Source organism: Leptonychotes weddellii, unplaced genomic scaffold (assembly GCF_054177405.1).
Source record: "Leptonychotes weddellii isolate Sample4059 unplaced genomic scaffold, ASM5417740v2 HiC_scaffold_10624, whole genome shotgun sequence".
In the NCBI taxonomy this organism is placed as follows: domain Eukaryota; kingdom Metazoa; phylum Chordata; class Mammalia; order Carnivora; family Phocidae; genus Leptonychotes; species Leptonychotes weddellii.
In genome coordinates this window covers 168-7,318 of record NW_027683182.1, presented here as the reverse complement: position 1 = coordinate 7,318, position 7,151 = coordinate 168, and the positions used below count along the sequence as shown (strand labels likewise).

Genomic DNA, 7,151 nt, shown 5'->3' with positions numbered 1-7,151 from the left:
TATAGTTTTCTGAGTACAGATCCTTTGCCTCTTTGGTTAGATTTATTCCTAGGTATCTTATGGTTTCGGGTGCAGTTGCAAATGGGGTCGACTCTTTAATTTCTCCTTCCTCTGTCTTGTTGTTGGTGTATAGGAATGCCACTGATTTCTGTGCATTGATTTTATATCCTGCCACTTTACTGAATTCCTGTATGAGTTCTAGCAGGTTTGGGGTGGAGTCTTTAAGGTTTTCCACATAAAATATCATATCATTTGCAAAGAGTGAGAGTTTGACTTCTTCTTTGCCCATTTGGATGTCTTTTATTTCTTTTTGTTGTCTGATTGCTGTGGCTAGGATTCTAATACTATGTTGAATAGCAGTGGTGATAGTGGACATCCCTGCTGTGTTCCTGACCTTAGGGGGAAATGCTCTCAGTTTTTCCCCATTGAGAATGATATTCACTGGGGCGCCTGGGTGGCTCAGTTGGTTAAGTGACTGCCTTCGGCTCAGGTCATGATCCCAGGGTCCTGGGATCGAGTCCCACATCGGGCTCCCTGCTCGGCGGGAGGCCTGCTTCTCCCTCTCCCACTCCCCCTGCTTGTGTTCCTGCTCTCGCTGTCTCTGTCTCTGTCAAATAAATAAATAAAATCTTTAAAAAAAAAAGAGAGAATGATATTCACTGTGGGTTTTTCATAGATGGGAGGGAGAGAGTATCTTAAGCAGACTCCGCTCTGAGTGTGGAGCCCAATATGGGGCTCAATCTCACCACCCCGAGATTATGACCTGAGCTGAAATCAGGAGTTGGATACTTAATCGACAGAGCGACACATGTGCCCCTACCTAGCAGATTTTTGATGAGGTTCAAATATATTTAAAATTTTTAAAGCACCTTAGAACTATGTTCAACAAGTAGTACCTACTGTTTAAGTGGAGACTTTTTAGCATTCAAGTAGGGGACCAAAGAGAGTGAGCTGTTTAAAGCAAATTTGGGATTATTTTGCATTTGTTCAATTTACATCAGAGATCCTGTTCATTTCAACTCTTCTAAGCATCCTGATGAAATTAATTTTAACTCATATCTCTGTAGTCAATTTTTTTTTTCACAGAAGCATCCGATTTTTAGTATTCATGTTGATCTTGTAGTGCCCTGATTTTTCTTCCTTATTCCCCCAAATGGTATATTTCAGATTTACTGTCCTGGTTCTGCTGCCACCGTTCTTATCAGACAGTCTGTGTCAGTTTTATGGTTCACTTCTGTATTTAGGGTGGGGTGCTATGATTCTCTGGTTAATGGAAACTGAAAAAATGAGATGTGTTAATAGTGATTTGCTTATATGTTTCTATGCTCCCCCCCCCAAAAAAAATTTAAGGCTAATTTAACTATTTGATTGGGCTGTACAAGGAATCAAATGCATTGTGGAGATGAACAGTGATCTGATGATTCATTGTGAATCTTCATATAGCTCAGCTTTTAGTTTCTAGGTACAGGTTTTGTTCCAGAGACATCGGTAGACAGCTTGCTTGGCTGCAGGGACCTTAAAATTTCCTTTCAATGCGTCCCACCCTCATTCCCTAGGAATTGCACGCATACTTCCCTCCTGTGATTCCTGAGAATCACCAGAGACCACAAGGTGTCACTAAGCTCTGAAGACAGGTCAGCTCCTACTTGTATGCTCTCGCCTCCATATCAATTTGCCTCTGCTGTAGTCAGGGTTTTCTTTCATTCCCTATGTTTTTTGTATGGTGTCTACTAATTGCACCTTTTTTTCTTTTTCCTTTCTTATCGGTAAGCTGCAGTAAGTCAGTTACTGATGTTAATAGCTGCTGTCAATATCTCAGAACACCATAAGAAATGCGGCAGTTTTCTAATGAGGTCTTCCTAAGAACACATTTGTTTAATGGCTCCGTCTGCTGGAGAGAGTCTGAACTGCTTGTTTTTGTTATCAGATAAAATTGTCAGAGACAAGCTAGAAAGTTCCTAGATATAGCTGGACATTTTTCAGGGAATTTGCCCTAAAGATGAAACTACTGTTAGCAGCATTGTGAGGGACTGAAGACAGGGAAGTTCTGGATTTTCAGCATTGCAAAATGTCTTCTGTTAAAGTGAGGGTACCAATTGGGAAGGATTGAAATCTTGAGAACTGGAATGGGGATATATAGGAAGATTTTAATCAAGCTAGGGACATGGAACCCTAAATTTTATTGAGTCTTTTTTGCCAGTAAATGTAGCCCTTTCACCCCCATCTGAGGAGGTTAACCTTGCTTTGCTTGAAGCAACTGTAATTCCCTCCCTTAAGTAGATGGGCTCTAGGTTAAGTGAATAGAAGTCTAACCTGAATTCTATACATAAGAGATCATGTTCCTTCAGTTAATTTTCTGACTTGAGCCATTTTACAGACCCAGAATATCTTTAATTCCAAGTGGGGGGCAAGTCTTTGAGAAAGAACTCTTTTAAACAGAAAAAAAATTATATAGCTCATCTTTTCCCCACTCTTCCCTAAAAAGATCTATGACCATTAACATGGATGACTATGCATTAAGGAAGGAGAAATAATAAGACTTTGGAGGAGTTGCTGGGCAGTAGCTCTGAATGGATACTAATTTCAGGAGACCCAAACTGTCATTGTATTATACTGATCAGAGTAGGGGCATAAGGAGGTCAAATGGTGAATGAAGTTGTGGCTTTGTTCTGCCTCACAGGTCTGCCTGTTTTCTTCATCCATCAGAGACTTCTCCCTGGGAAGAACCTACAGCTAGGCATGTGGATGCCAATAGCTTCTATCTCCTGAAGACTATAATCCAAGAACTCCTGGATATATATGTAAAAAAAAGAATGGATTTCCAAATTTGAGAGGAGAAAGAAAATAAGAAGGGATCGTTTCCAAACTATCTGAGGCAAGATTACCAAACAAATTATTCTGGGACCACCAAGGAATCACATGAGCAGGAAACACCACCAGCCCATGCCCTTTAGTGAAGGAATGCAAACCAGAGTACCTGCACCGTCATCAGCTGTGTCTGAATTCCAAGACCTTTGTAGACCACTTGCAGCACAAAGTGTAAGGTATTTTTTTTTTAAAGATTTTATTTATTTATTTGACAGAGAGAAACACAGCAAGAGAAGGAACACAAGCAGGGGGTGTGGGAGAGGGAGAAGCAGGCTCCCCGCTGAGCAGAGAGCCCGATGTGGGGCTCGATCCCAGGACCCTGGGATCATGACCTGAGCCGGAAGCAGACGCTTAACGACTGAGCCACCCAGGCGCCCCAAGGTATTTTTTTTAAGATTTTACTTATTTGAGAGAGAGAGAAGGAGAGGGGATGCACAGAGGGAGAAGCAGACTCCCGCTGAGCAGAGAGCCTAATGTGAGGCTCGTTCCCAGGACCCCAGGATCATGACCTGAGTCAAAGGCAGATGCTTAACAGACTGAGCCACCCAGTGTTAGGTATTTTTGTGTCTATCCCCTGTATACAGCAACTCCTTGTTGATTATTGTCCCTCGAGATAGTCTGTGTTTTCAAGTAGTTATTCTGAAAATCAGGCTAATAGATATTCTTATAGTTTTATAAACACTACCGGGCTCATAAAATGAAACTTTTTTTTTGCTGGACTGTAGTGCCAACATGCCATAAGACAAATGCTTTACCCATCAGTTTATATAACTGTCCAACTCAACATACACAAGTTGGTTTGTCGTATTATGATATGATGTGCAAGAAAACTTGTAAGGATATGATCACCATAAAGAGGTGAGCATAAACATCACAAAAAAAGTTTGTCTCTGAAGCATTTAACACTTCCTATAAACTCCCTTGGCATTTATAGGATTCTCTTTCCAATATCAGTCACCCACACAGAACAATTCTTCAGTTTTCCCCTGGCACTCAATGACCTACCAATTGAGCCTCCATTGTCTGAGTCTGTTTCTTTTGTAGCCTATCTCCCAGCCACTCATCAGTATTTTACTTCTGTGATCACTTAGAGAAAACTTAATATAGTAAATAATCTTTCGGGTATTTATTATGTGCTAGACACTTTAAAAGGCACTAGAAATACAAAGATAGATATTGAAACTTTATGTAATTTACAGTCAGGTGAGGGTGGAGAACATTAATCAAACATTCACTCAAAGACTGACATATGTAAGACCAAAACTGTGATAAGTGCTGGGGAGGGGACTCTAATGTTGGGATATATGACCTTGTCATGGAGCTCAAGGAAGGGTCCTTAAAAACTCAGCTTATATAGAGAGAATGTTTGAGGGTTCACTTGATGGAGAAGAGAGAAAAGAGAATTCCAGGTATAGGGAAAATGTCTGTAATGCAGTGTGGTAAAATTTTGTATGAGTTCTTGAAGTTTAGTCTAATGTGGTTGTGGTGCTGGGAGTTGGGGTAAGTTTTGTGTAGACAGACACTGACTAAGTAAGCAAGGATTAGACCTGACAAGGGATTTCTAAGCTGTGTTACAGGGTTTGGTGTTATTTTAAGAAAGATGTTAAAGTGTTTTTCAGAAGAAGGGCTGTATTTTTAGTATACATAGTTTTTAAATATCACCTAGGTTACATGTCAGAGAATAATTGAAATGGGTTAGGAATAGAACAGGAAGACCCTGTTACGGCAGTTATTTAACATTTTAATGCGATGAAGAGAAGAGGTCAGATTTGAGAGATATTTAGTAAAAAAGGTGACAAGACTTGGTTTTGTGAGAGGCAGAGTGGAGAACAGCCTGGAAGTGTGGGCCAGAGAGAGGGTGGTGGTGAGACAGCTGGTTTATAGGTTCTGTAATTTCTTGTGTGGCATGCTATTGACTGAGAGGCCAAGTACTAGAGGGTTGTTCCTTTTGTGAGGAAAGTTAATGAATTATTTTCACACGCTGAGTTTGAAATGCCTTTGAGATTTTAGATTTGATATGTCAAATAAGCACTAGGAAATGTGCGTGTGCCCACACACACACACACACACACACAGCCCTCTGGACTTTGATATAGTCTGACATCAAACTTCATGTGGCATCTCTCAGTCAGAAAAATGGAGACCGATTTTCTGCAGCGTGAATTAGAGTTGACAAATCCACTGATCATTTTGCTCACAGTTTTGTCTGGCTACCTTACTACGAGACACCTGGGCACATTTCATGCTCCGGGTTATCCGTTTTTCTTCAATTGAAAACCTATAAGGAAAGAAAATGCTTATCTTTAAATCAGGTTATGTCTAGAGACTAAAGAGGGCCTCAGAAAATACTTCCCAATTTTTAAAATAAAAATATGATCATGGAAACAACTGAAACAATACACACTATGATGGGTAAAGTGATTCTTCCCACCCTCAGTTTTATTTCTCAAGAGAACTTAATAGCTAATGATAATTAGTCAGAGATGTATATGGATGACGCTAAAAGGGCACCTCTGGTTTGCTCATTTAAAAAGTATTGAAATGAGCAGAAATTTATATTTTGTAAACTGAATTGGGTTCTTATAAGAGATTTTACATTTGTCAATTTACCTCTTAAATAAGATGATCAAATGAAAAGACACTATTGGCAAGCCCTATTTCACACCTAAATCTTCTGAGTGGGTGGAGTGAGATTTCTTTTGTTTCTCAACTTTCCGAGTAGACCATTCTATACATATATTTATCAGATCATATGAGTCGGTCAGGAAATTTATACCTGTTTCCAACAACATCAGATGACTCTTTCTTGTCACACAATATGGGATTAAAACTGCAAGAAAGCTGAAATACAATAAACTCACAGATGGGAGTCAAAAGGGTTGTTGTCTACCCAGGTCCATGATTGCCCTCCAGGTGGAATAGTTAAGCCAATCCAGTAAAACACTGAAGTATTTAGGTACTGCCACAGGAAACTCTAAATAGAACAGGAAATGTTACAACAAACAACTGATTCTAACAGATACAAAAAATATATATACATATATATGTATCTCTAGCGAAACTTGTATGTGCTTGGTCCTGAACTAGAAGCAGGGAATGGACAGGTAAGACATACATCACAGTCTTCTTTTCTTTTTTTTCTTCTTATTAAAAGATTTTATCTATCTATTTATTTATTTGGGAGAGAGAGAGAGAGCACGAGCACAAGTTCGAGGGGAGAGGCGGAAGGAGAGGGAGAAGCAGCAGACTTCCCGCTGAGCAGGGACCCTGGGATCATGACCTGAGCCGAAGGCAGATGCCTAAACTACTGAGCCACCCAGGTGCCCCTACTTCATGTTTTTCTAACAGATCACAGCAGAGAGACAAATTACTGCAGTGCAACGTGGTGACAGTCAGGTGGAATTTTGTATGATTGCAGGAGATATTAAGACTGTGAAGCCAAACTTCCAAATTTGAGCCCCTGTTCTATGATTTACCACTGTGCATCTCTGCACAGTTATTAAATCTTTTTACTGCTGTTTTCCCCAATCTCTGCAACTCATTTATTACAGTACCTATTTTAAAGAGCTACTATTGTTTTGCTATTAAATAATATTATTATATACTGCTTGGCACATAATAAATTCTCATTACATAAATGTTAGTGGTTATTGTAAAAATGAGTATGAAATAATATATAGAAGGAGGGGAATATACAGGGAAAATTAAAGAAAGAAAACAATATCGAGCTGATGTGAGACATACTGTTCATAGTTTCTTAATATCTCTTTTTAATATCTCTTAATATCTTAATATCTTAATTTTCTTAATATCTCTTTTTTCTATAGTAATATAACCCCAAGCGATATATATGGCCAGACGTAATGAAGGCTACATTTCCCAGGTTCCCTTTTGGCTAAGTGTGACAATGTGACTGACCTAATTTCTGGCTAATGGATTAGAATGGAAATGATACTGAAATTCTAATTAAGCATTTAAAAGGTAGGGCTATAACTCTAGAAAACAGTATGGAGCCTCCTCAAAAAGTTGAAAATAGAGCTAGCCTATGGCCCAGCAATACCCAAAGATACAAACGTAGTGATCCGACAGGGTACATGCACCCCAATGTTTATAGCAGCAATGTCCACAATAACCAAACTATGGAAAGAGCCAAGATATCCATCAACAGATGAGTGGATAAAGAAGATGTGGTGTATATATATATACATATGTATATGTATATATATATATATATATATATATATATATATATATATACACACAATAGAATATTATGCAGCCAT

At 39.1% G+C, this 7,151-nt stretch overlaps 1 long non-coding RNA gene across 1 annotated transcript; it reads left to right on the top strand.

Moving 5' to 3' along the window:
• The first annotated feature begins 641 nt into the window (after positions 1-641).
• Positions 642-5,899, top strand: LOC145718078 (uncharacterized). Its single transcript, XR_014141570.1, has 2 exons — positions 642-3,044; positions 3,594-5,899. It is a non-coding gene; the product is annotated as an uncharacterized LOC145718078 (long non-coding RNA).
• The last annotated feature ends 1,252 nt before the right edge of the window (positions 5,900-7,151 follow it).